This window comes from Thermobia domestica, chromosome 2 (assembly GCF_964235325.1).
Source record: "Thermobia domestica chromosome 2, izTheDome1.hap1.1, whole genome shotgun sequence".
Taxonomy (NCBI): domain Eukaryota; kingdom Metazoa; phylum Arthropoda; class Insecta; order Zygentoma; family Lepismatidae; genus Thermobia; species Thermobia domestica.
Genome location: NC_137455.1, coordinates 152,477,982 through 152,498,471, shown reverse-complemented (window position 1 = coordinate 152,498,471; position 20,490 = coordinate 152,477,982). Strand labels below are relative to the sequence as shown.

At 36.0% G+C, this 20,490-nt stretch overlaps 1 protein-coding gene across 2 annotated transcripts in view; it reads right to left on the bottom strand.

Moving 5' to 3' along the window:
* The window catches only part of Hmgcr (HMG coenzyme A reductase), a 514,078-nt gene that overhangs the window by 428,232 nt on the left and 65,356 nt on the right, over positions 1 to 20,490 (bottom strand). For both annotated transcript variants that reach the window (XM_081747341.1, XM_081747354.1), the window contains exon 2: positions 8,083 to 8,135. The gene's annotated coding sequence lies outside the window, so the exon portion shown is untranslated. The remainder of the gene's footprint in view (positions 1 to 8,082; positions 8,136 to 20,490) is intronic.

Here is a 20,490-nt window from a genome sequence, read left to right as displayed (position 1 = left end):
TTGTTTTTAAAATTAGTGGCATCGTATCTTGAATATAGAAAACAATATGTTTCATACAACGGTCATCAGTCTTCTTTTTATCAAATGAGTTCTGGCATACCGCAAGGCTCTAACTTAGGACTTTATTTTTTCTAATATATGTAAATGATTTACCGTCTAAAATTAAACATTCGAACTGTATAATGTACGCGGATGATTTAAAATTGTATAAAGAAATAAAAAATAAGAATGATGAATATATGTTACAATCCGATATTGCGGAAGTCTACAATTGGAGTGTTGAAAACATATTGTATCTAAATTTACAAAAATGTCAATTTATGATAATAACTAAAAAGCGGAGCTATATTGATTGTAAATATTACTTAAATGGTGTTGAATTGGAAAGGAAATATGAGGTTAAAGACTTAGGTGTATATTTTAATAATAGCTTGTCATTTAAAACTCATATTGATAATATAACGAATGATGCTTATCGAATGTTAGGTTTTATCATAAGAAGTACAAAAAATATCCATGATTTATCAGTTACTGAAATATTATATAATTCAATAGTTCGAAGCAAATTAGAGTATGAATCAATAGTATGGTCACCAAGTTGTAAGTCACAAAAAAATGAAATTGAAGCAATACAAAAGAAATTTTTAAGATATTTATATTTCAAAAAATATTCTGTTTCATCATATCAGAGAAAAATTTCGTATATGTGGTTATTAAAGGAATTTCACTATGTCAAATTAACAAACAGAAGAATTGTAGCTCAGCAAATGTTCCTATATAAAATTATCAATGGATTAATTGATGATAGTACGTTTTTAAAAAGAATATGCTTTAACGCTACCCCATGTAAATTAAGAAATAGGAATCTTTTGGTAAATAAAATACCCAAAACAGTGGGATATAAAAAATCACCATTATTTGCAATGTGTGAAGCATACAACAAATTAGTAAAAATATGTGATTTGGATTTTAGTTGTAAAGTGAAAAATTATTGTAATTTGGTGGAAACTTATGTAAATTTGGAGTATATGTAAACCCCTGTCTGTAAATTGCAGCACATAATAGTAGGAGGTAATGGTAATAGGTCTCGAAACATGAATACTTATGTATGTTGGCATTCTTGTGCGTGTTTGTATTTTTTATTTTTGTGTTTCTTTCTATTTTTTGTATATTTTTTTATTCTAGTGTTTGTTTTAAATTGATAACATAGATGTAATATTTTATGTAAGACTCCTGTGATTGGGGTTCTCCTGTTGGAGTCAGCGGATTTAAATAAATAAATAAATAAAGTATGGAGAAGAAACCAACTCATTCCAAGAAGGAACAGGAAAAAAAATCACGCCCGATATGCCACAAGTAAGAAAATTGTGCCAAATTTAATTCTATAAAACCATTAGGACATGATATTTTTTTTCAATTAATAGGTTCTGTATTGCTCAAAGTTACGTATCAATATTGGCGTGATATTGAAAAAAATTCATACCTTAGTTTAAAAATATTGAATAACTTCGGTTCTTGGCGTGGGAGACCCGGGTTCGATTCCCAGTGGGAGCTCATATGGTTCGGATTCCACGTTAATCAGTAGGTCCCGTCTCATATAGCCTTGCTGCTCAAAGGGACGTTAAACTAAAAATCAACAACTAAGTTTGGTTCTCTTCAGCAGAGAACAAGGTTTTAAGCAACACAGCCATCGATACAGCTTGGATATCCTCTCAGAACAGAAATGCGCCAATTTGCGTCGATCTATCCAGCTGATCTATAAAACTAACAATTTTGTGTTTTAATTCCTTCCTGTATAATAACATCCAAAAAATAGTAGCTAATAACAACAGTAACAATAAAAACCTTCGATAATATAGAATACGTGACACTAACCTTGATAAAGTCTTCTCCGGAAACTACTTGCCAGTGGCCACCGGTTACTATTTGGTACCAAAATGATTGTTATCCTCTTAGGTATTGATCAACGCCAATATCATCTCTCGATGACTTACGGTTCCCAAGATATGGCTTCTTAAATCTCCTGAAATCGGAACTTTCTAGCCAATATTTGGGGAACGGTGGCCAGTTGGCCATTGACCACCGGTTACTATTTGGTACCAAAATGGTCTCCATTCTCTATGGATGTATTGGTCAACGCCAATATAATCTCTCTGTGACCTACGCTCTCCTTAAATCCCCCGATACCGGCACTTTTTGGCCAATATCTCGGAAACGGAAAGAGTGACGCGAAAAATTCTATCACTTTCTCAGATAGTTTTTGATGCTCTATCGAATGGAGGGCTCAAAATTAAAAAAAAAAAAAATCGCAAATAATAGATGGGCACTCACAGAGAGAGAATTCAGTAATGAACTTTTTAACTTCGTTGAAAAGGTGATACAGTTATTTTATCATTGGAGTCATGGCCCGATTAAATAAATATAAACGAAACGAAAGTAGAATAAAATATACGCTTTGAAGCAGAAGGCACACTCTAATGACTAGGATTAAGCAGAGGGTATACGCGTGTACCGCCGTGTACCCTGGACTACAGACCTGCCTACTAACTCTAACTCTCTAATCTTCTTAATACGACTTTTCCCTCTTTTTGTTACGTAACCAGTATCGTTATTTTTATGAGTCATCAACTTCTATACGTTGTCAACAATCTATTGTTCTCTACCTGGGAGGGTAAAAGGGGTACATGGTAGCCTAACTCAGTGGTACTATGCACCTAAATGGCAAGGGATCCCACTTTAGATCCACGGCCAAGTGAGTTTGCGATGAACATTATATCAACTTTTTTTGTCTTTTGGATACTCTCATTTTCTCGCAATCCTCATTGCAGCCAATTTCTCCAAAATCATTACGTGTTACGTATTATTAATGTCTGTCTCCTTTAGCACAGATTTTGGGTCATGCATCTGCAAATGTAATGCTTTTATTTTATTTTATCCACTACATTCAGTCCGTTGTAGTTATGAAACCGCGCACAACATATCAAAAATTCTTCGCTATCTTGATTCTGTACAAAATATCGATGGTCTGTCAACGACTTTATGTTACTTGTTGAGACGTCATTCCATCTGTCATGAATCGGACTCATCTGTCCTAACGGAATATCCGAGACCCCCACTTCCTGTGGATGACTCCCTTGCGCCGCCACTGAACGATTCAGAATTATGCATTTTTTGAATAGAGCAGATTACAAGTTTTATACAATAACATGCCATCTCAGCTTAATGGGTAATAGTTTTGGAGATATTCGTCTCCAAAGTTAATTTTCCCACGGTTTTGGACAGCCCTGCTCTGAGACTATGCACTTCTGACCACTATGCCTATATGGACACTAGAAATATCCAACCCCCGAAAATAAATTGCTACTCTAAACCCGAAGAAACTTTACGGACGTCGCTAAAACTGATGTCACACTATTCGTTTCGTTATCCTGAATCGATTGATGTCCATATTATTTATACAGAATTACTAAAAATGCCCACTAAATTATGATTCTAAATCAGAAGTTTTCAAAATTGATGTCAAACAATTGATGTCGATGTTGTATACACAGGCTAACATAAAAGTTTCAGCCCCAAGAAGTAAATTGTGACTCTTAACCGGAGATGATTTTCCGAAAGTGGTCAAAATTTGGTATTAATCGATTATTTTCGTTACACTGAATATATTGATTTTATGTTCATATCGTATATACAAGGTTACTAGAAATGTTCTGACTCTGGAAAGTAAATTCTGACTCTAAACTGGAAGCGAATTTGCGTAAGTGTTCAAGATTGATGTCAATTTATTACGTTAGCCTGAATCGATTAGTGTGTATATTGTATATACAGGTCAATCGAAATATACAGGTCAAACCCTGGAAAGTAAACTGTGACTGTAAATTGGAAGTGAAGTGATCAAGATTAGTATCAATCGATTGTTGTGTATACTGTATATACAGGATCAATAGAAATATCCAGGCTACTGAAAGTGAATTGTGACTCTAAGCCGGAAGTGAATTTGCGGAAGTGGTCAAGATATGTGTCAAACGATTTATTTCGTTATGCTCCATTGATTGTTGTCCATGTTGAATAGAAATGTCCAGGCCCAGGCCCCAGAACACAAACTGTGACTAAATCGGAACCAGTCAAGATTGATGTCAATCGATTTTTTTAATTATCCTCAATCGATTGATATACATATTAAATATATAGAGTCACTAGAAATGCCCAGGCCTCAGAAAGTAAATGACGGATCTAAACTTGAAGTGACGTTCCGGGAATAGTCAGGATTGGTTTCAATATATCTCTTTTGAATCGATTGATGTACATATTGTCTATATATAACTACTAGAAATGTCAGAGCTCCGGAAAATAAATTATTTCCAATAAGGCATGTAGCACATTTTATGGAACGAGTTTGCTAACTTAATTTTGTCAGACCTCTTATAGTGTAACTGCTACCTCCTCTAATAACTGAATTGTATAATTTAACTTTTTATCATAATGGCTTGAAATTGTAGATTAACAAAATAAATTATTTTTAAAATTTAATTTATTTCACCAAAAAGCCTTAAAATTAAGTCAAACTACGATTTCTAGTGAAGTATATTTTTCATAAATTTCAGTAGTTTTCTTATCCTGTTTCAGAAATTTAATAATACATAAGAAAGTTATCACCTACTTTAGATCGTACGTGCACTCTATAAATAGTATATTGTAGTCTAACTATTAGCAGCTCTCTTCATATAAGGACTTGGTCTTCATTCTACATTTATAATTTACTTGCGTTGTCTCGTATTTCTATTAGATAGACTATTCACTATTAAGTTTACCATCTGATAAACCTGGTTCGATTGATTGTATCTAGTTCTCTTGTGATTCTGTAACAATAAATATGGGAACAGGGAACTTGTAACTCTACAACGAAGACAGAGCCAAAAGGTTCACTTCAGGTTATAAGCGCAATTCCTCGAGAGAAAGCACAGTTGTCCAAAATCATGTATCTAAGAAAGGAAGCAAGGGATGATTCAGTGGTAGAACACACAACTCAAGTGATAGGAGTTGCTTGTTCGATTGCAATTTGTAGTGGATAATCCACCATCATTCACTTGCATTTATTTACGTAATCTCATTTAAACTACGGTTGAAGATTTGCCCCATTCATCATATGGGTAAGCTTTCTCTAGTTTCTTTTGTTTTCTAAAACTTGATTGCTCTACCAATCTCATCCCCTTCTCTAGCTTTAGTAAGAGAAAATACAAAAACTACATACTACAGTGTTATATAGTAAATAATCTACAAAACTTATATATATTCAAAATAAAGACAATCAATGCCTAGTATGTTGTGTTATTTAAAATGTTAACAAGCTAAAATAATACAATTTGTCATCAAGTTTTACGTGCAACATACAATGTCCAATTAAGAATATACAGTTGAATCTCCTTACATTGTGCCTCAAAACGCACTTGGTCATGTCGCTGTTGCATGTCCCCTTTAATCTACCTGAATTTCCGTTTTCATGTGCGCATTCTAGTTCGAATTTCCAATGTCTTTAGCACCAAGGATTGTTGTAGTTACACATTCAAAATTCACTATCATCTTAACCCTTAAAATCGGTCTCTCTGTAGTTTCCAAATTGTTTAGTTGTGACTGTACTCCCCTGGGTATCAATGTTTCAACCATTAAGATAAGACAATGAAAAAAAGATCTCTTTTCGCTATGCGCTCTCATTTTCACAAGATAGCAGAAGAAAAAAACTTTCCGTTTACAACCTTAGACAATCTGCAAAATGGCATTTTTTTTTAAAAAAATATAATTATCATAACGTCTCCACTTTGCCTTTCGTTATCATTCAAACTTGTCTGTGATGTATATTTTCTCTTATTTTTATTGTACGTCTTTGTAAAGCAACACTTCCTTCGTAAAAACCAAGGATCTTATAGAGGATCTGCCCTTACACCAAAATCTAGAAACCATACGTCACAGTTTCACCACCCCTACTCTGCCCACTCCACCCAATAGGATCGCAATGTTTTGAGCCAACAAACATGGCAGAAACGAAAGTAGCCAATCAGACGATGGCGGAAACGAGAAGCCAATCAGACGTTCCGATGATCGGTTGTTTTTTAGCTTCATTATTTAATAGGATGAAGATATATATGGGCAGATCCTCTATTTTATAAGATCCTTGGTAAAAACAAATCTTTTTAAAAACTTCTTCTTCTCGTTCACTTCAACCATTGGATGGTGGGCAACGTGGAAATTTTAAAACTTCTGATTAATACAGTTTATTAAAGGTAGAGTTCGGAAGTACTAGTAGAGCGCTCACTGATAAATATGCTGTTTCAAGTGAAGATATACAGGGGCTAGACAAAAAAAAAAAAAGAATCAAACGTTTGCAAAAGTGTAAAAATCCTATCTAGTATGGTGTGGGGCCTCCTTTTGCGTCCAAAACAGCTTGGATCCGACGTGAAATGGACGTGTACAGCTCCTGAATCATGGTGTGTGGAATTTTGTACCATTGTTCCTCCAAAACATGCTCCAGTTCCTTAAGGGATGCTGGTGGAGGATAATGAGACCGAACACGCCTTTCTAACTCAGACCACAATGGCTCAATGATGTTCAGATCTGATGATTGTGGGACCAAGGGGAGGTGTTATAGCTCCTGGTCATGCTCCTCAAATCATGATTTGACCGTTTTTGCAGCGTGACAGGATGCCAAATCATCTTAATAGATGCCATCACCATCAGGGAACAATATTTGGGCCATGGGTAGAACCTGGTCCCCCAAAATGGCCTCATACGCCTTAGCATTCATCATTCCATGCAGGGCTATGACTATAACAGAAGCACTCCATGCTTTACAGTGGGGAGCAGACAATCTGTATCATAGGCCTGCGACGGTGTTCTCCATACGTAAACATGACCGATTGTTGGAAACAAGGTGAAGCTCGATTCATCGGACCACATTACGTGTTTACACTGCTCATGAGTCCACGCCTTGTGGTCCTTGCAGCACTGGATACGCCTCTTCTCATTTACTGCTGTGACCAGGGGTTTGGCGATAGCGGCCCTGCCATGAATTTTCATTTTATGAAGATCCCGTCGCACTGTTTTCGATGAAACCTGGTTCTGTAGGCCGGAATTGAGTTCAGACGTAATTTTCATTGCAGTGGTTTTCTTTTTATCTGCTACAATCCGTTTTAATGCCCTCCGGTCCCTATCTGACAGGATTGTCTTTCGACCACTGTTGTGCTTTGCAGACGTCGTTTGCCCATGAATTGTGTATGCCCTCGTGACATTGGACACAGTGCAATGTTCCCCACTGTTGCCACTGAAGCTCCAACTAGACGGGCACCAACGATCATGCCTCTTTGGAAGTCTATTAGGTCGCCCTGCACCACTTTCACACCACGACACTGACAGGTGAACTGGTTTGGAAGAGGAAGGTCCATATGACACATTGAAAACAAAAAACGATCGGCAAGCGCAACACGTGTTGTTCAGCGGAGGGCAAAACTTACGTGTCCTGCATGAAGTGTTTTTAGATTATTTTTGTCATTCCCTGTATATGCTACTAATCGGTCAAGAATGTACCCTATTGCGTCAACCCACGTACTCTTTGTGCGTGAAATTCTGCGTATAATACAGTGCTCGAAGAGCTACTGGAATCGGATAAAATCGCAAATAGTGGTTTAGATACTACTAAAGCAATAGGTCCTGTCACATATAGCCTCGATGCTGAATAGGATGTTCAATCAAGTTATTTTATTTCAACTCGCCTCGAGCATGAATGTAACTATTTTTTCATTGTTTTTTCTTAGAAAATGCTTAATAGGTTAAAGCCAATTTCAGCAGCACACAATAAGCATTATTTCTATACACAAGGAAACCATCCAAATATGTTGTTTTTTTTTTCTGCACTGTTACACAACGCAATTTAATTGTTGATGCTAGTGAAATCTGACTGTTCAATCCCGCAGCTGATATAATCTTGTCTTACACAAACTTAGATCAATAATAAATACAGAGATCTAACAAAATTCAATAATATTCTCCTAAAATAAGTTATATGGAAATAAAATATGTATATGTACTTACGAAATTATCAGCAGCTGCTTTCTTTAATTTTGTCACACGAAAATACATGCCGGCTGTAAATGAAAATAATAAAATTTAAAGCACAATAAATTTTAAAGCATTTATTTAAGAATCTGATTTTTTTAAGAACTGCACACATAAGTGATAAAAAATTTTAAAAAAATGATAATTAAGTAAAATATAACAGATTAGCTCCTATGAACAATTGTATAACTGAACAGTACACAAAGATTGCCTACAGTCGGCAGGTAATGAAAAAGAGGGGTTAACTTGCAAAAGGTCATAAAAGGCCTCCAGAAGTTTGGGAGACAGATGTCAACTGGGAAAATATTTGCAACATTCTTGTGGGATAAGGATGGAGTCGTACTCATAGACTACTGCCCAACGTTAGACATTTAATGCAGAGTATTACTCTGCATTACTCACAAAACTAAAAGAAAATTAAAAGTACCGTACAACGCCGCGGAAAATTGAAAAAAGAATTCTGTTTCTTCAGGACAATGTCTCTGTCTACACAGGAAACACAACCGACATTGCATGATTTAGGGTTTCAATGCCTAGCTTCATCATACTATTATATTTCCCAAACTCAAACAACTCTTGAAAGGACACCATTTTGGATCTGATAAGGTGATTACTGTTATGAAACGATGGTGCGAGGAACAGTCTTCTGAATTGTTGTGACTGGTCTGTAAAAACTTGAGCACCGTGCAAGCAAGTGTATTGAACTTCGGGCGAAGTAGGTAGAACAACTGTAAAATTTAATCATTCCACGTGCACACCTTTTGGGTTGTCTACGAATTTTTCAGCAGATCTCATATACATATATCGGGTGTTCTATAAATGGCGCCCACGGATTACAGAGCATTATTCTACAAGTCAAAACAAACCTATATATATATATATACAGGGTGTTAATGAACTATACCGATAAACTGTAAGAGGTGATTCCTCACATCAAAATAAGAGAAAAAGTTCATATGGACCTGTGAGAAAAAGTGCATAGTTTCGGAGCTAGAGCTGTCCAAAATCGCAAAAAAAAAAAAAAAAAAAAAAAGCGAAATTTCAAGAGGTCCTGTTTCGAATTCGAGAAACTGTGGATGGTTATCCTTATCAGCGTAAAGGAAGTCAAGCATGCGCAATCCAAAAATGCACATCTCATGAATGTTCAATGGGTGTACAGAGTATTCCCCGTAGGGTGAAATTCCCAGACATGCCATTAATCGAATTTTAAGATATGCTCTGACTTTATGATTGGTCCAAAGTAGGCAAACGATAAACTCTGACAGTAGTGAACAGGAATCCTTTGACGGGGTGTCGAAAGTGTTAAGGAACGTCAGCAGCACGGTCTCTCGAACTCGGAAAAACACATGCTGCGATGTTTTCTTTCACGCTTATAAGGGAAGAAAACGTGAAATATACCGTGACGAAATACATCGCAGCACACGTTATTCTGAACACAAAAAAGCATAGAGCTGCCGGTTCCTAACACTTCCGACTTTTCTTCGAAGCATCGGGTATCTATTGTTGTCAGGACTTACCTCCTGCCTACTTTGGACCCTCCTTGCAATCAAGGTATATCTGAAAACTCTAGAGCATATCTGAGAATTACACCCTGTAGGAAATACCCTGTACACCTATTGAAAATTGATGAAATATGTACTTTTGAATTGTGTATGCTTGAGTTTCTTTACGCTGATAAGGGCCAAGATCCAGTTTCTGTGATTCAAAATAGGGCCTGTTGAAACTTGGACTTTTTGGCGATTTTGGACAGCCCTAGTTCTGAAACTACGCACTTTTCGCCATAGGTTCATATAAACTTTTTCTCTTGTTTTTATGTGAGGAATCACCTCTTACAGTTTGTCGGTATAGTTCATTAACACCTTATATATATATATATATATATATAAATTTTTTTGTATACTTTTCCGTTCTCGTCTGGAGACGCAAATTGCTTTATGTGGAACGTCGCAGATACAGAATTATAGAATAGATCTACCAATCTTTCAAATAGTTACATCGATTCTTTCCACCTGACAGTTAAATTCGATTTAGATCGACAACAGCATAACTTATACGAGTAACAATCGATGTAACTGTCTGATGGATTTGTAGTTAATCTACGACGTTGCCACAATGAAATTTTGATTCCCCGTAGCGGCTAAAAGATGCTCCGGGGGATATACCATAATTTTTACTCGACTCCACTCATTAATAATTTCGCTCCACTTTGACCTATAGACCTGTTCCAGTGCTCTGTGGTCCGTGGGCGTCAGTTTTGGAACACCCGATATATATTCAGTACACGAGGCACATGTCAAAAAAGGCTGATAATTTTTTACACAGAATTGGCACAATGATGAATTCGGCCATATGCATGAACATGCCCTAGTGTTCTATGCCTGGAACACAGAAAGAATCGTCTTGATAGAGTTGTGTACGTAAGAGTAGCAGTTCCGTGAAATGTCTGCCGTAATACAAAATCTCGTCATGTGAAGCGAGAACTGTCATAGGATTTCTGAACGCCAAAGGATAGAATGTAGCTGACATCTATAGGGAATTGTGTCATTTACGGGCCAACATTAATAAGTGAAGGGAAGACCAGGCAATGATGCAGAGTAGGGATGGCCAATTACGGAATTTTTACTTTCCAGGATCCGGAAAGTAAAATCGGAAAAATTCCAGAATTTTTCCGGAATCCGGAAAATGAAATTTAAAATTTCCGGTATCCGGAAAATTTTGGTCATCCCTAGTGCAGAGAGTTTCGATAAGAGCATTTAAATGTTCATGACAATGAGTGTATCGGAAGACCTGGTATTCAGATGGACTACGTATACGGTGGAACGTGTTAACGGAAAAGTGGGATCCAATCGAAGGTTCACCATACTAGTTCGAAAAGACTTTTTACAGAAGTGTTTGCGAAAACAGTGCATCGAACTGTGACTAACAAGTTGAGTTATCACAAACTGGTGCCGAAAACGATGACTGATGCTCACAAAGACTAAAGCATGAGAACTGCACGTGATTCTTTGGCCTGCTGGGGAAGAATGGGGATTACCCCTTTTCTTACATAGTCACTAGGGATGAAACCTGGATATCTAGCTAGACATTCCATCCGAGAAATATCCTCATTTGAGCAGTTGCAGGAAGACAAACAATATCGCTTAAAAAAAAGGTCAACAGTATCCCAAACTGCTGCTCCAGGACATGACCATTTTAGTCTAAGTGATCAGAGAACATCCTCAATTGTGTTGAAGCTGGTGAAGGCGTCGATCAGATGCTGCTCTACACCAGCAAATCATCCTCATCAACCTTATTTCTGGTTGTTCGACGAATTATACGTCTGGCTTTTACCAGATGAGTACACGTCAGGAATTGGGCTATAAACTAAGTTTTGACTTGTCTGTAAATATAACGTTAGACTATATCAAGCCCAGTGACAATGTTGATGACACCACTCCAGACATTCTCTTCGCTAGAACTAATGACAAAGAAACTAAAATATTTCTTGCGGGGAGAGAAAAATCTTTCGTAAAACATCCGAGACATAGTTCACTATATGGCTACAAACAGCTTTAAAAACCAGTTAACATGTAGATATACTGCGATGATGCCAGGCAGTTAGGACCAAATGGAGTTCATTTTGTGAATTTGTTGTCCTTAAATAATCTTGGCCAGGAATCCGCGATACATCTATCCACTGAAATTAATTCCATAAGCACGTACCATGGGAGTATTTCTAAAGTTACACATATTTGTTGGAATAAAATTTACTACTTTTCTCTTTTTCTTTTAAAGAAAATATTGTAATAAATGTTTAATATACATACAAAAATATACAAGAGGTAAGTTAAATATATATTTGATGAGCTATTTTATTTTAATTTCATAGGTTACCCAAGCGACCATGAACCTAGGCTCTTTTTACTTCTTTATTATATTCCTTCTCCATCTTATAGCATTGGAGAAGTACTTCACTATTCCGTCCAATGCATTCAATCAGGCGAAATATCTACAATTCTCAAATCTCAGCAAGACCCATCTCTGTCAAACGGGATTGACTACTCCTCTTACTTTCTGCTTATAATACCGGAAATAAGGAACTAACTACTCTGCCCAACCCATTCAATCGGATCAGAATTGCTACAACGTTCAAATCTGGGTGAAATCCACCTCACTTAAACGGGATCACCCACTTGAGCCTTTTTTCTTGCTCACCCGCTTATAAAACTGGGGAGACAAGAACAAACCCATGCTCAATAAGACACCTCTAGGCACATCTCACTTTATTAGCCTTCACAGAATAGTCTCTTGGGTTCTCATCCCCAAGCGCTTTCATATAGTCCCGAAGCGAGATGTGAGTTCTTCTAATTGAAAAAAAAAAACTTACTAGAGGGAAAAAACACAATGGGAACTGGATTTATAAGGCAACGCATACCAGATATTACACAGAAAAGTACAAAAAAAAAAAAACAGAATTTCTTCCAGACATGTTTTTCCCCCTCCCCGGAGAAGACCAAAATAATACGCCTATAATATAATAATAAATAGAATAGTGCCGTGAAAATAATGTCCCCCCTCCGAATACTAAGTGTGCCCTGCTCCGGAACATTTTTTCTGAAAGAAAAACTGCAAGAAAACTATTCTCGATAATATATCGGGTATTCATTACTAGCGTTACACAATACTTTTCGGACTACTCATAACTCTAGATATTTCTGCCTGCTGCTGACGTACCTCGATTCGACCAATCGATCTCTATCTCAGAGGAAAATTAAAACGTTTATGAACCATGGCATCATCAAGTGAGCATCACTATCACTGAACTATGCAATCACGCACACTTTCTGACTTGAACTTGTGCACTGTTTAAATGCAGTCAATTATGTACTACATCACCACTCTGACTCCACCCATCTACATTGACGTTCGTATTTCTTGTCGTCTGTTTGTGGTAAGTTTTCCTTCAAGATGATTTTTTTTACGTAAAACTAACAAAACCTTTGTTATTTGAACTTTGCGCAAGTGTATTTATATATTACATAAAATAAAACACCATGTGCGTCAGTTTTGTCGGGGTTTTGCTGTTTCCTCACACTTTCATCATTCCACCATTATAACCCATCTCATAATCACAGTTTCCCTTAGCCTCAGTGCATAATTGTGTGGGACGTAAAACTGAAAAAAAAAAATCGAATATTTATTGTCTTCAGTGAGGCCAATTAAACCTGGTGACGTCTGAGTTCTTTTAACAATACAAAAAGTGCAAAAGTCTAATTCAATTTTTTAAACATTTTTCTGAAAAGAAAGCAGGGTTAAGAATTTTTGCAGGAAGCCCTGAGAGTTATTCTTGCGGGACACCTATCACTCAAGTTCTGCCACCAAGAGATGTCCCAGCAAAACATACATACACACTTGAATATTTGACAAATTTGAATAGTACTACAAGAGTGGTCATTATATCATAGTTAATTCAAGATAGTTTGCAATTGCAACATGTACATATTTCAAATTACAAATGAGGCTTAACTTCAAACAAGTGATCTTGTAATGCCTACAGCCTTTGGTTTCATCTCTTCGCTCAATCAAAATACAACCAATACTCCAGTTATGGCGCACTGAAGGAAGTCAATATTTAACAAGAAAATTAGCTTCCGATGGATTTAATTAATCCTCTTGTTCCAATTGATATGAACCTACAGCAACAGGAAGACGCGCAAGTAAACTATTAACGATCTTACAGATCACGTTACCAATATTTCAGAATTTAGCCTCAGAAAAATATTGAGTACAACTTCTTCACTTATATAGTTATTTTTTAATTTTTTTTAATAAATAGATTTTCGTACTACTGACATTTCAATACAAACAAATAAAATACTTAATAAAGGAATATTTTTTCTCTACACATGATTTCCTATTATTATCGAATTTTTAACCTCGACTTCAAAAAACGTGGTGATTCTCAATTCAACCGGTTTAGATTTATGATCTGGGTATGTTTATGCAAACTTCACAATAGGTGCACCAATTATTATTATTATTATTATTATTATACGAATAGCAGTGAATATATTTACTTTATACGTATAGGAAGGCTATATTTATCATAATATGAAACAAAATTACTCTATATGTTAATTTCCTCAATCGCCAATAACTTGCTGGACAAGTGAGTGAGAATACCAAGTATGTACATGAGCGCCCCTTAATAATAATTTTAGATTGAGTTTAATTAAAATTATTGAAAATTGTTATGCTATATATTTCTGTCATATTGTTTGTTTAGCTTCAGTGAAAATGTTTAATATGGAAGAAACTTGATTTTTATAAAATTAGTAATCAGATATTCGGAACAAAGTAGTACAGCGCTAGAATAACCAATGCATTTTGAAGCATACAATTACGAATACATAATCTCAGAAACTTAGCATCTTCGTGGAAATAATTTCCTAATTTATTCTTCATTCTTTTGTTAGCGGGTGTCCATTCTTTGCTTGGCACTGGTAAAGTTGAAATACGTCACCACAAATAATTAAATAATTTAAAAGGTATGACTCTCTAACTATCCTATATAATGTCCTAATGTTATCTGAATTATTTTAGAGCTCCTCCGTGGCTAAGCGGTTAGCGTACGCGCATTTGGCACAGGAGACCCGGGTTCGATTCCCGGCGGGAGCTCATGTGGTTCGGATTCCACGTTAATCAGTAGGTCCACGTCTCATATAGCCTCGCTGCTGAAAAGGGACGTTAAAATGAACTGAATTATTTTCTTTGCGTCTACCACAAACGACGTACAGATTTGTAACATCAGCATATACATGTATTAAAATTAATAAGAAGAACACATATCAACTTACGCTAGGTGGTCACTTCACGTAACACTACATCTACGATGATTAAGGGCATCTCGAAGCTCGAGCGCATGTAAGGATGCATCTGTAGGGAGCAGGCGGATCAGTGAAGTTGAGTATGCGTAAAAGAAAGACAGGTACGAAAAGCGTACACTAGGTGTAGGGGCTAGTAACCACTACAAGTGGATTTGCATTTCAATTTCTTAATAACCATGGCACATTTTTAACGCTGTTTCTATGTTCTCCCTCTACATAAATAATTTTCTTGCACAGAAGTATTTTCGTAGATTAGACAAATTTTACACATAAGTTTTCAAATAATGATCCCGTACTTCTCATGCGTACTTAGCGTAGTTCGATAGGATGGACCAATTATATTTTATGTCAAACGGGATGAAACAAATTAACAAGTCCGATTTAAACTTTACTATATTCCCTGTACTATACTCTTACCAAAATTCATATGCGGTAAAGTACGGGTTGGTTAGCTTGTGATTAGTTAAATGAGGTTGTCTTACATATATGTGTAATGCCGATTTACCAATTTTAAAATCATCCATTGCCTGCAAATCTCAATTGTATCAAGAGTTTCAAATTTTTACACATATATGTAATCACAAAGGTCATATTGTTATCGAACTTACGCTCGTGAGGATCGGAAAGAGCGGAGGGAGGCAGGCGAGTATCAAACTCCATGCTGGGGCAGGCACTGTTTCAAGATTATAGTGTGCCTTTAAACGTGTGATTCAATTATCAGTTTACTAAGAAACGATTTTACAGTGTTCTGAGTATTAATATATATATTAAACAGTGGAATTAGCCTTAAAAATGTCACAAACAAACAAAAAGGATAGAGCAAGGGAGCTTTGGTAAAAATATGTGTATTTTAAGTTCTTTCTGGCAGAATATGCAAGGAGAGAAAGTGTTCTTTAAAAAGATTGATATATATATATATATATATATATATATATATATATATATATATATATATATATATATATATATATATATATATATATATATATATATATATATATATTCGCCCAATATGTGATTAATCATCATATCGCTTGTTGTACAGTATGGCTTTGTTTTTGTTCCTCTTTAATATGTTATATAGTACAATATTTCTAATTTCATTTTTGAAAAAAAAAAAAAAATTGCATGTACCTCTTAAACTGATATGGCTATATCCGAAAACGAAACAAATCATTTTCACAGGCGAGTACCATGTAAACTTCATATAACCCGCTCAAAGCTGGTTTGTTTGTAACCAGCTAGCTGAACAGGAAGCGTAAATAACGTTTACTTTACCAGCGTATAGAGTTTGAGGGGTCAGGGCCTACCAGCTGATTTCTGGCACTTATGCCTCTAGGGTGATGTGTGGTCAGTACATTCACTCTCCTCACCATTATTGATAGATTTCACTAAATCTTTCATTCAAGTAGCTCCTCAATTGTTCTCACGACGCTGCAATGTCAACACCATCTGATGAGTACGAATGGTCAATCATCTTTCCTCTTATCAGATCCGGCACGATATAATCACAATTTCAATCTAAATAATTGGTGTCTAATTATAATAAGCCTGAGGGCCATACCCGTCGGTACTAGTAAGGTGGAGGGCCGCAGCTAATAATAATAATAATGTATTATTATTATTAATTATATATATATATATATATATATATATATATATATATATATATATATATATATATATATATATATATATATATATTTGAAATATTTGGTACATACCTATCCAACGTGACAAATGAGGGTGATTAACAGTGTTTACAAGGGCTGGGATATCTACATCCATTTCTGTTGTTACGACCCGCAGAAGATATATAAAAAAGAAGAATCTCCAAGGCAGCTTCTGAAGCGATTCTTCAAAATTTTTATGGTGGAAAATGCACTTTCAGACAAATAAGTACTGCCAAATAGTGACACTATTTTCCGACCAAACACACAAAATTTAGGGAACCTTTCGTTAGAAAGTAGCCTGGAAAAATCTGCTCCTTTCTCTATCCTTGTCTGAAAGAATGGATCAGCCTGAAGGTCACAAAGTTCGAATTGTAAGTTTGGAGGTTATTCTTCGATGTCCGTTGTCAATGGATTTGTAAATAATGCAATGTCGTTTTTTAGTTTGTCAGAATCTGAGAATCTTACATTAAATTCATTCATGATACTCTCGATGTCTCTACAGAAGTCAGAAAAATCAAATGCTTCCTTTTCAAAATCTAATGGCAGACGATTGCAACTTGGAAACTGTTCTAAATTATTTTTCTTCTAGGCGGAATTCGATGAAGAAAGGGTTTGCTTTACAAAGCTAGATCAGAGTTATTGATTTGGTTTGGTTTATTGAAGTAATCGTTTCTTTCAGCAATGATGCCTTGCCTGTAGTTACATTACTGACTCTAGTGTTGCTGTAGATGCCTTTTTGTTGCAAAGCAGCGCTAAATGGATGTCTTATTTCGAAAGAAGAGTGGAAACATCAAAATAATGAATAAATATAAATGAAAATATTATCAGTAATAACAATCGTTAATCCTGAGAGCTTTGTGGGCTGCAGAAAATGGTTTAACGGGCCGCCGTTTGGACAGCTCTGATCTAAATCGTTGTACGAGAACATAAGACAAACTTCTGTTAGGTAAATAATACTTCAAGAATAAAATGACCTAACGAAGACAGATGTGAAAAATTTTTAAAAAGAAAATAGAAGGCTAAAACCCAACACTGGAAAGAGAATTTACAAATTAGTCTCGGCTAGTTTTAGACGGAAGTATTTATCGTAGCAAAAATCATTTAATCGATATCCTACCGTGTAAAGTAGCAAATGTTATAGCATTTTCGATGTCATGGCATATCCTACGGCATTTCTTGTCGATAGAACCTGCTCTATTTCGTAGCATTTCCCCCAGCATTTCTGGTCCGATTGCAGCGCCGTGGTGTGTTAAAAGGAATAGAAAGATTGTGTGCCAAATATCCATGCTCTTTGTTTTGTATGGGAAATTGAATTGTAGTAAAGAAAAATGAGTTGGAGAAGGGATGCTCTTTGCCCACATACTTCTTTGTGATTTTCGTTTTTTAATATATGGTAACCGGCGAAAATTGTTGTTACAACTGCTATAGAGCCATAATTGCGCTCTTTTCCAGTGATTTGTTTGCTACGTCACGACAAGATGCTTATCAAAATGCTACTGTGTAAAAGCACCATGTACTTTTGATGCCATAGAAGATTATACGAGATTTTCGGCAGCACATCTGCTACGATAAATGCTTCCGTCTAAAACTAGCCTTATTGTCTATAATCTTCCATGGAGCAATTCCGAATTTTCATAACAGTGAAGTGTGTTGTATGTATTCAATGATTTTCGTTTTTTCCCTCTTTTTTCTTAATTTAAAAGGAAAAAATACCATTTCTAATAAGACGATAGCAAGAAAATATGAACAAACTGAAAACTTTCCGTATAAATTATAACCACAAACTTCTTTTATCTTATACACATCTTTCACTCTTTTTGGCGTATTGTCTTCATATTTTACGGGATAAGATTATACAAAATAAATTTTCATTATAAATGTCTGGCTTTTCTCATTTTATCGAAACTTACATTAATTTTTCTCATAGCAGGGTGCTCCTTTATACTTCGACATAAATGACAAATAAATAATAACGCTTATATATTTTAACAGAACACTGAGACGAATGATGTACCTATTTTTCATTACTTCCACTGTAACTTGTTTGTTACCTCCTTACTATGTGGCTTACTTCTATTGTTAAGAATCAAGCTATTTCTCCACCACTGTCAAAACGTACCGGTACAACACTATCGAAGTATAACATGTTCAGTAGTTTGTTTATTGCTTCTTTCAAAAATTATTTCTATTAATTTGTATCCATAAAATGTTGATATTGTGACAGTTTCTCCAAATATTGATGTATGACTTTCAGCGGTAACTGCTTTTCTGAAACAATCATGACTATTGGATACCATCAGAAATTACCATGATCCCAGGCAGAGAGGAAAGTAATAACAAATGGAAAAATAAAAAGAGTATGATAATGTAATAGAAAGTGAGAGGAAGAGTCACAATCGGTGAAGATGAAACGTCAAAATCAGAAAAAAAAAACTCGTACATACCCAGACTGATAAAGATAAAAATTGGGGGAAATATGTGTATATATTTAGTGTTCTGGAGAACTGAGAGATGACGTCATATACAAATAACCATTAGATTCGTGAAGTGTCAACAGGAAATAGATTTCAGCATTTAGATTCAAGCAAAGCACATGGAATATATAGTAACCCGCTACACGTAACTTGACTCTTCTGGATGCCTAACACAAGGACAGCAGGATGCTAGTTAGAAACGAACATTCATTGGAGTGGCATTGAATACCAGTTTGATAGAGTAGTTGAAATAAAACGTTTCATATATACAAAACTTGTATTATAGCGAGGTGCATGGTAACAGCAGAGGCGTAAAGTTTATTTATTGTGCTGTTTCCAAAAAGACGTTCCACATTTCCAAGAATTAACCAACATCTACGGGCACAGAGCACATACATCCACACTTCTAAGGCTGTGGCGCAATGCGAACACTTACGAATACCAGCATTTGAGGAAGCCGTAATACAGTGAATAGATGTGAGCTCATCCACGAGCACTTCTGCGTTCTTCCAGTACTATGTGAGAATTGTTGCATGCGAATTAGCTGTATCCATACTACACAGAAAGGATTCAATCTCTGAGTCCATCTGATTTTGAACCACGACACGAATACTGCAGATGATTTCGACAGAGGTATGCCGTGGAACCACTGATTCCTCGTATTATTACGATGCCTGTTCTACACAAGATTGTCCATTCAATAGTAGAGAAATGGGATTATGCCACTATATCTAGGTCACATCAAGAGAGGTTTACTGTGAATATGTGGCCTATCATAGTTGCGTATCAGCTGTTAAATCCACATCTTCATCAAAACATCTAAACTACGACATGCATAAGCGTTTTATGCATTGGATACTAATTGAACTTTGGAAGAGGTATCACACATTGCACGTGAACTGATTTGGCTCTAGCATGATGGTGTCCCGACCACTGATCTCAAATATTATGTATCATCATTTTCTGGGCAGTGGATAGTAACAGAAGGGCTGTTGTGTGGCCAGCCCGTTTTCTAGACCCTACACCACTGAACTATTTTAACAGTGAAGAGGTTGGTGCATGAAGTCCCGATGAACAATGGAGAAATGCTGGTAACAAGAATCAGAGCTGCCTGTGAGAACATTCAGAGAACAGGTGTGTTGCAATCGACCCTACAACGATACAATGCACCGATGGAGAAGAAGCGCTGGTTGGAGCCTCGTCGTTGTGCGAGTATTTCATTTTTGTGCATGCGTGGGTTGGTGCGACTGAAGCGTTCGATTTTACGTCTGTAACCTTCTGTAACGCAACCAAGAATGTATCAAACTCTTGCTTACAAACTCCAACATGTTCAAAATATTAAATCTTTCAGTTTAACGTCCCACGATTATA